At 44.0% G+C, this 10,000-nt stretch overlaps 1 long non-coding RNA gene across 1 annotated transcript in view; it reads right to left on the bottom strand.

Moving 5' to 3' along the window:
* LOC118495491 overlaps nt 1–3,306 on the bottom strand; it is an 18,006-nt gene extending 14,700 nt beyond the window's left edge. Inside the window, exon 1 of the long non-coding RNA XR_004897932.1 lies at nt 3,287–3,306. This is a non-coding gene — a long non-coding RNA (uncharacterized LOC118495491). The remainder of the gene's footprint in view (nt 1–3,286) is intronic.
* Nucleotides 3,307–10,000: the final 6,694 nt, after the last annotated feature.

The following is a 10,000-nucleotide window of genomic DNA, read 5'->3' as shown; positions in this document are numbered from 1 at the left end:
AGGACTATCCAATGCGTCCGTTGGTGACGCCCCTTTGGAAATTAACTGTCAATGAACCTTTCCCAGACCCCCTCTCAGTTACAACTGAGGCAACGAGGCAGCGGCTGCGTTTGTGGCAGAGAAACATTTTGACAAGAGGGTTAAAGAAGTAGAGAGCTCGTGCTGCAGGAACGCAGACTACCTCTTTCAATTAATCTTCTCTACCCCTGCAGCACTTATACACTAACAAGCTTCTCTTTTTATGTCTGGGTCCTGATCAGTTGCATGTTTTCATACAAAAGGAGCTGATCACACAACCTTATCACAACCTTATCACAACCTTATCACAACCTTCCACGATCAGTCGACATCTGATTGGATTATGTAAATTCTCAGTAGGAGACACCCTTATTAAAAACTATCCTCATTATCATCTCTCTCTGCTCCGAGCCGTTACATCATTCATTATGAATGCTGCTGCTGTGTGTGTGTGTGTGTGTGTGTGTGTGTGTGTGTGTGTGTGTGTGTGTGTGAGAGAGTGTGTGTGTGTGTGTTTGTGTGTATGTATGTGTGTGTGTGTGTGTGTGTGTGTGTGCGTGTGTGTGTGTGTGTGTGTGTGTGTGTGTGTGTGTGTGTGTATACTTGTGGGGTCCTGACAGCTTTGTGGGGCCAAAATGCTGCTTGGTTTTAGGATTAGGGTTAGAATTAGGTTATGGTTAGGGTGAGGGTAAGGGTTAAGGTTAGGCATTTAGTGGTGATGGTTAAGGTTAGGGTAAGGGGCTAGGGAATGCATTATGTCAATGACGGGTCCCCACAAAGATAGTGAAACGCACTATACGTGTGTGTGTGTGTGTGTGTGTGTGTGTGTGTGTGTGTGTGTGTGTGTGTGTGTGTGTGTGTGTGAAACAGTTTGCCGTCACAGCCAACTAATGAAATGTTTGATTTGTTTGTATTCTCTCTCGACACGCTTTAGAAAATGTCACATCCGGCCGAAAACACCAGCTTCTGGCTAATTAACTGTGTAACTGTCGAGCTAGCCGCGGCTAACGAAAGTGACAGCGAGAAGCGCCAGCATGCTAAGAACTCCAGAGGCTAACAATGGCCGACACATGGAAGCCTTCACATCAGATGCAGTTCTTCTCCGGCATCAGCGGGGAGAAATAAGCAGAAAGAGGCAGTGGTGTGGTCTCCATGATACGCAGGTATACGCAGTATACCCACTAACAAAGCTCCAGGATTTCCATATACCCACTTAAAAATGCCCAATGACACCCAACAACATTATATACTATATATACTATATTATATTTTTGATATATTTTGAATTGTCATCTGTGTTTTTCTTCTTCACATAGGCTAAATAAAGGTATTTCCACCATAAATTGGTGCATAAAAGTGAATCAAAATGCAGAAAATGAATGGGAGAGGACACCCAGACCCCCCACTATGATATGCCCCACCCCTCTCTCAAAGGCAGATTCTGGCCCATATATATATAGGCTAGGTTTCCAGGGACAGTCCCCTGTTTCGGAGACCTATCCCCGGCTGGAGCTGTCCCCGGAAATGTCCCCGGTTTTCACTGTGACTGACAGACCTGAAATTGGAGAATAGTCGTGCACCTTACACGCGCAGGCTCAAGACAGCCAGAGCTTAGGGATGTTCTAGAATGCCCATTTTACGATGCTAAAATTACTGTTTATTTACATGGAGTCTGGTGGGTTTAGCAAACGCAATTTTGCGGACTTTTTATGTTTTAAAAAAGGATCTTACTCTTTAACAAAAAGGTCGACCTCCTTAGAAATCCTTTCCATAATGTTGTCAGACACTTAGAATATTAATCTGAGCCTGTCAGCGGCAAAACGAGCACTTTTATGAACATAAATACAAGCTGGACACTTGTCCTATTAACTCACATTGTAGCTTGTTTCACCGTTGCCGACTGCAGCGATCTCTCTTAATGCTGGACCAATGTCAAAGGAAAATATTTCCTCAATAGTTTTAACTGTATCTGATACTCAATGAGCTATTGCAGAAACAAGCCCAGCATGACGCAATAAAGCAAAAGCTGTCAGATAAATGTAGTGCAGTAACCATGACAACATTTCCCTGTGAGGTGTAGTGGAGTACAAGTATGAAGTAGCAGCAGGGGCGATTCTAGGATCAGACCTTTAGGGGGGCTCAGCCCCTAATGAGAATGGGACACGGATATAGTGCATGCAAAAGTGTTAATCTGCACCATGAAATTACCAATTTCTTCACAACCGCACTCCTGCTCTCCCTCTGACAGATAGAGACTCAGCCAAAGGGCCAAAATTATAATGTATTCTCATGTAAACTATTTATGTCAGCACAGCTTAGCCAGTGTATCCCACCATAATGGTTATTATATTGCCAGATTCCAGACAATCCCACTTACTATATATATATATATATATATATATATATATATATATATATATATTTCTACTGCTATGCTTCCTAGTGACATTAATGCAAAAATATGAAGAAAAGACTATTCCACCTGTGTGTGCATGGTTATAATTCTGAAGTGCAAAATAGTTCAGGCTACAGCACAAATCTTTCCATCCATAGATAAGAATAATAAAGTCTAACCTCTGAATTTCTTTTCAAAGTGCACCAGATTGAGTCATTTAAACGTTAAAATAGACAAAATAGACAAAAGCGGCAGCCGGGTGAGATTTATGACATATTATATTATGACATATTTATGTGTCTGCTGTCACTCGGGCCGGCAGAGGCTGAGTTATGCTGCTGGAATTGTCAATCGTGGCGGAGACTGAGCAGCGTTTTCATAATGGAGGCGCTCAGAGCCACTACATCTTAAATATACATAGCCCTGTTTATATAGATATCCACTCCTCATATGAGAATATTATTCATATTCACAGACAGAGGTGATCTCCTCGGGGCAAAATATATTAATATTAATATATATTTGATTGTGTAGAGCCGGCAGTCACTCTGCTCCGGGTTGTATGACTCTGTGAGTCGGTTAAATAAAGACTTCTGTTCATATTTACGCTCAGTTCTGAAGCTCTGATCTGAGAGCAGCTGACTGAATGGACCCTAGGTTCCCATGTTAGTGTCTAAGTGACTAATGTGAACAAAACTGTTTGAAAGCATTCACTAAAAGTTCTGTTTTTGATGCTGACAGACTCAGATTATTATTCTAAGTGTCTGACAACATTATGGGATGGATCCCTACAGAGATAGACCTTTTAGTTAAAGAGGAAGATCCTTTTAGTTTAACATGGAACAGCCCCGAAATCCCCATCACCAAACCCACCAGACTCCATGTAAATAATCAGGACTTTTATCATGGTAAAACACACTTCATTCAAAGTAGACAGAAACTAAATAAAACTACCAAAAGCCGTCTTGGTTCATCTTTCCACTGTTCCAACAATCACCACTCTGGTTTGGTTGAAATAAACCCTTAATTCACTCATTTACATGTGGAAATATGATTATTTACATGGAGTCTGGTGGAGATATGCTGGCTCAATACATGCTAAAAGTAGTGATTATTTACATGGAGTCTGGTGGGTTTGGTGATGGGGATTTCAGAGCTGTATTATGCATTCATTCAGAGAGAGAGAGAGAGAGGGAGAGAGACACAGAGAGAGAGAGAGAGAGAGAGAGAGAGAGAGAGGGAGAGAGACAGAGAGAGAGAGAGAGAGGGAGAGAGACAGAGAGAGAGAGAGAGAGAGAGAGAGAGAGAGAGAGAGAGAGAGAGAGAGAGACAGAGAGAGAGAGAGAGAGAGAGAGGGAGAGAGACAGAGAGAGAGAGAGAGAGAGAGAGAGAGAATATCTGGCTTTGGGCCTGATTAGAAGGAGCTCAGTCAAGTGGAAAACTCATTAAACAATGTTTAAGCCTCTTAATCAAATCAATAGCCAAAGTAACTCCAGACTGATGGCTCTTATCAAAGCTGCAGCAAAGCTGGCGTCTTCTCCTTTTTAATTAGGAGGAGAGAAACCGGCCGGGGGTTTAAGAGCCAAATAAACAAGAAATGAAGATGTTTGTCTCTCTGGTTAAAGACTTTGAGAGGAGGAGACGAGAGGAGGAGTAAACTAACGAATAACGTCCCAATAAATACATAATAACTGGTGTGAAAGTCAAACAGCAGAAGAGAGAAAATTAAACTTGCTGCTTCTGAAAAAACAGAATAATTAATAGTTTGAAGAATCAATTAATCGTAATGACACAACAACAGATTTGGGGACAGTTTTGTCCGACTGCCGGCGTCCGCCCAAACGCCATTCCCAAACGCCACGGCTTTTGGGAATGGCGTTTGGGAATTGGTGTTGATTGACTGGGGAACTGGTGCAGAAAATTAACTCACTGAATGTGCAGATGTTTTTTTGAACACACACACACACACACACACACACACACACACACACACACACACAGACACACACACACACACACACAGACAAAGACAGACACACACACAGACACACAAACACACACACACACAGGCACACACACACACACACACACACACACACACACACACACACACACAGACAAACACACACACACACACACACACACACACAGACACACACAGACACAGACACACACACACACACACACACACACACACACACACACACACACACACACAGACACACACACACACACACACACACACACACACAGACACAGACACAGACACACACACACACACACAGACAAAGACAGACACACACACAGACACACACATACACACACGGACACAGACACACAGACATACACAAACACACACACAGACACACACACACACACAGACACACACAGACACAACCACATACACACACACACACACACAGACACAAACACACAGACACACACACACACACACACACACACAGACACACACACACACACACACACACACACACACACACACACAGACACAAACACACACACACACACAGACAGACACACAGACATACACAAACACACACACAGAGACACACACACACACACACACACACTGACAGCGTTTAGCGGCAGCTGGCTCAGCGTGGCGGCCGGGCTGTGTGCTGTAATTAATTGCGGGGAGATTACCCGGTCCTCCAACCATGTAGTGTGTCATCAGAAGCCGTTCCAGATTGATACGAGACGCTTCTCCGCGGTGTCAACAGCAATCTGGAGGACGGCTAAAGAGGAGAGGTGCTGCGGACCAACTACTGTCCACATCTACACACCGGCTGTGTGTTTGTGACTGCTGCAGGACACACACTGTGACAGAGGCCCTGTCACTTTTGGATGGCACATGGTAAACTTACTCAGGTCACCAAGAACCCAGACAATTAATTTGCAGTCATACTTTTATACATATAATTCAGTAAAACTGTTACCAAAAATACCACATTACATTGGTTTAGTTTAAGTCTGGTTCACACGGGACGATTTTAAAATTGTCGGACGATTTTCCAATCCTGAGAGACTCCACACACGGCGATATAAAATCACGGTCTAACAGTTTTGGTCGTACAGCGTGTGGTACAACACATCACACACGAACCGATCTGACTCCCCAGCATTCCCAGGTCAGACGGGAAATCTCGCAAAATCCCTCGAGATCAAACGTGACTTCAGAGTAAACAATCATGGCGGACAAAGACGATGCAGTGGCGATAGTTTGTAGTTTGTTTTTAACCGAAAAAAAAATTCACGGTGTTGCCACAGGTCGACGAGTTGGTCCTCCATCTCCGACGTCCACCGGACTTTCTGGTGCGCCGTGCCGCCGGCTGTTTTGATGTTGTTTTCCGGTGCTTTCCTCGCCGCCTCGTCACCTCGCTTTCCGATTGGCTACACGCCACAGTCCACAGGCTGCGTGCTCGTTTGGACACCACACACGAGGAGGAATCGGGCCAAAACAATCCAACATGTTGGATATCCCCGATTTGAGATGGGAGCGGTCCCGACGTCCTTCCGAGCAGACGAGAGCAGTCTTAACACACCACACACGGCAGGAACATCTGATCAGATTATTTTACCATAATCAGAGCATCCTTAAGATTGTCAGAAGGGGGGAATCGGGGCTAAAATCGGCCTAATTATCCTGCCGTGGGAACCAGGCTTTGGTCAGTTCAGTTTATTCATTTCAGTCATTTCTATTTTTCAACAAACTATGTTACTTAACCATTACTTTGAACTCTTTCTCCTCTCCAGTCCCTGGGTCTGAACCAGAGCTGAGGCAAGGTGCCGCATGCGTCATATAGGCCCTACAGCAGTCCCACTCAGGTGAGCTGATGGTGGAAGATACCATGTATCTGGGTCATAGGTGAGGGGAGATCTTCTAGTTGAAAATGTGTGTAAGTTTCGGTGTTTTCTAAAGTAAGATGAGTGGAAAATGATTTTTTCAAGAGTCTGTAACTAATTTGTTTATTGTAGAAACTAGCAGTGAAATTCTAAATGTGTAAATGGTAACATAATTGAGAGATAATTGAAACCATTAAGAGTTGGTTGGTCTAGTAGGAGGGGCTTAACATACATAAGCCTCTGGCCCCCTAAGCATGGGGGGTCAGTCTGAGGGGGGCTACAATCCAGACAGGTGATGTGAATTTTGCTAGTGAAAACCTTGTGTAAAAAGATATTTTTTGTGTATGATTTTTTTGCTGTGGACGTCCTGCGCTGTTTCACCATTGTTTTTTTTGTAAATAAAAGCACCTTCATGTTTGCAACTTAAGCCATCGTGTTAGCGACTTTTTTGTCCAGATTCCCAACGCTCTCCGTGTGTTTCTGACTGCTGCAAGCATAGGCGCCGATTTATGTTTTCCTCCGTCGGCGGATCACGGGCGCACGTCCTTTAAAAAAAAAGTAGTCAAAAAATGTTTGCATTTCAGAACCTTAGGAAATGGGCAGCGGCCGACACGAACACACAGACGCCTATTGACTGGATAATAAAGCCGTAAAGTAGGCTTTCACCTCAGGACAGGACCACTTCTCACAGATACAGATAGGGTTGGAGATGAACACGTAACCGCGGTCAGCTTCATGGGAAATTAAGAATCAGTTCCACCTGTCTAGTAGCCTAGGCACACTATGACAGACGCTCCACTTAGCACCAACTGCAATGTTTAATTGTAAATGAATGGAGCCTACTGGCAGTCTGGCACTGGGTGCTCAGGATTTTCTGTATCTCAGTATCGGCGCCTATGGCTGACCGTGTCTCGCGCGTGGTGGTCGTGACACTAGTTGCAGTTGGCATCCGGTTGTCGGCGAACTTGTTTAGTCTTCCCGTTTCCGCTTTGTTGCGCGCCGCTATAAATCCTGGCGTGCCAGCGAGATCTACATCACACACACACACACACAGACACAGACACAGACACAGACACACACACACACACACACACACACACACACACACACACAGACACACACAGACACAGACACACACAGACACAGACACACACAGGGAGAGCCAGTGAGGTGTAACCATGTATCAGCTAATTTAAATATCTCACGTTACTGTATTGTGTCAACAGTTAACTTCATTTAACATTGTATGTGGAGTTTTCTTTTGCGGGGGGGAAATGTTCCACCAGAACAAGTTCCTTCCTGAGACTGTTTAGCAGAGGCACGTCGCTGCGTCCGGAGCTGAGCGCCGCCCAAGACCGTTAGCCGACTGGCTAACACTGGCGCATTTACAGAAATGTTGATTAATGTGCATTGTCCTAATCAAATAAACCTACAAACTTACAAACTTGTAATTGGTTTAAAGAAATGCAAACAACCCAGAGAGTTTATTCTCCTATCCCAGAACAGATTGTTTTTCTTTCTGTTAATCAATCACCTTTTGGTGGGATTGCTGTTTTATTAAGACAACTTCTGTCTCAGTATCTCCGTCTTCTGACTGAAAGTTCCTCCTATTGATTTCCTGTCACAGCAAGGTGGTTTAAACTGTTTAAGCACAGAGCTTACTTACTTACTAAACTTTAAACTGTTTAGTAAGTAAGTAAGTAAAGTTTATTTCTATAGCACATTTAAAGACAGCTCGCGCTGACCAAAGTGCTGTACATAGTGCATTAGCCACAGGGTCATAAAATAAAATAAAATAAAATACACTTACAAATCAGTGATTTAGGCTAAAACGACATCAAAAGACAGACACTTAATTACAAACATAGCAGGATAAGACAATTAAGATGCTGGGAAGGCTGATGTAAAAAGGTGAGTTTTGAGCCTGGCTTTGAATATCACAAATGAAGGGGAACTTCTGATGTCAGGTGGCAGTCGGTCCACAGCTGAGGGCCAGCAGCAGAAAAGGCTCTGTCACCTTTCTGCTTAAGCTGGGACAATGGGACATGGAGGAGGCCTTGGCTGGAGGATCACAGTTTAAACACAGAGCTCTGTGACAGGTTTAAACTGTTTAAACACAGAGCTCTGTGACAGGTTGGATGTGAAAACCACTTGTCTCTGCCCTCTATTCAACGTTTTTGGGTTTTTCTCCATATTTTTATTGCTTTTTTTCTACCTTTTGTGGTTCTTTCTTCAACGTTTTGTCAGCGAGCGACTCTGGACTGGATCCGTTACCTTCCTCCTAAAGCTGCTGATGCATTTTCAAAAAAAAATGTACAAACATTTTAGTGTTTTTTTCCGACTTTTTTGTGGTTGCTGTTTTTTAAAGTTTCTGTCGCATTTTCTGTCCTTTTTGCCACGTTATTGGCATTTTTTTCTGACGGTTTTTTTCAACGTTTTTTTGTTAGTTTAAAAAAACTAAATGTGTGGCTTTTTGTGAAGTTTTTGTTGCATTTTCCGACATTTTTGGCGGATTTTTTACGTCTTTTTTGCGGCCCAGACTCAGTCCTGTGAGCTCTGCGGAGAGTGGAAGCACTGGACTGGATCCGTTACCTTCCTCCTAAAGCTGCTGATGCATTTGCAAAAAAAATTTTAAAACATTTTAAACATCCTTTTTGCCATTTTTTTCTGACAGTTCTTTTCAACATTTTATTTTTAGTTTAATAAAACTAAATGTGTGGCTTTTTCCTAAGTTTTGACGTTTTTTTTTTCTCAAGTTTTTGTTGCATTTTCCGACGTTTTTGGCGGATTTTTTCCATCTTTTTGCGGCCCAGACTCAGTCCTGTGAGCTCTGCGGAGAGTGGAAGCAAACAACCGGCATTTTCCACTGGATGCGGAACGGCTGTGGAACGTCTCCGGAACGTCGACAGAGTCATTATGTTTCCATTAAAGTCAGTGTGTGTATTTCCACTGACTGCAGAACGTCTGCGTCCCGACTCCGTCCCAGCTCTGGCGGTCCCAGCCCTCCGGAGCAGATACCAGAGCTTCTATTGTTGCCGGACGCCGGAGAGCTCCGCAGCAATTCAGCACACGGCAGATAGTGCAGGACAGGAAGTCGAGCACAGAAACAAAATAAAAATCTGATTAATTTTCAAAATAAAATCCAGCGTGCTCACGGCGGATCATATCTCCCTGCACTACACCTTGAAAACACAGCTCAGAGTAGCTTCCCCTCTACTCCTCTGGATGAAACTAACTGGTGCTGGTTTTGTGGTTCTATTCTACGTGAATTCGTGAGATCTCGTGGGTCCTCGTGACTACAGCTGTCAGTCATGGCCGCAGCCGTGCCGCAACAAATCCAGACCTGGTGGGTGTTGACGGACGGCGGAGCACGCAGCCGTTCAGCAGCGGAGCCGGTCTGCAGACGTTTCGCATCCTGTGGAAATTGCTGGTAAGAGACGTGTCACGTAAGAATTGTTTTCTAACCGCTGTGACTGGTTTAAACTGTTTAAACACAGAGCTCTGTGACAGGTTTAAACTGTTTGGACGAGGACAGAAACGTGTCGACGGTAAATAAACTCGTCTCTCCTCGCTGCTCGCTGCAGAATCAAACGCTGATCTTTGGAAACCTTTTCCTCAGAGAAGACAATTCAGCGGGGAGCGTTTTAAACATTTCAAACTTGAATCGCCTCCAGTTTGAAGTTTGTTTCCCGTTAATTGACGCCTGCGTCTGGTTTGTGATCC

Source organism: Sander lucioperca, chromosome 7 (genome assembly GCF_008315115.2).
Source record: "Sander lucioperca isolate FBNREF2018 chromosome 7, SLUC_FBN_1.2, whole genome shotgun sequence".
Lineage (NCBI taxonomy): Eukaryota > Metazoa > Chordata > Actinopteri > Perciformes > Percidae > Sander > Sander lucioperca.
The sequence above is the reverse complement of the archived record's forward strand: the minus strand, read 5'-3'. Positions and strand labels throughout refer to the sequence as shown.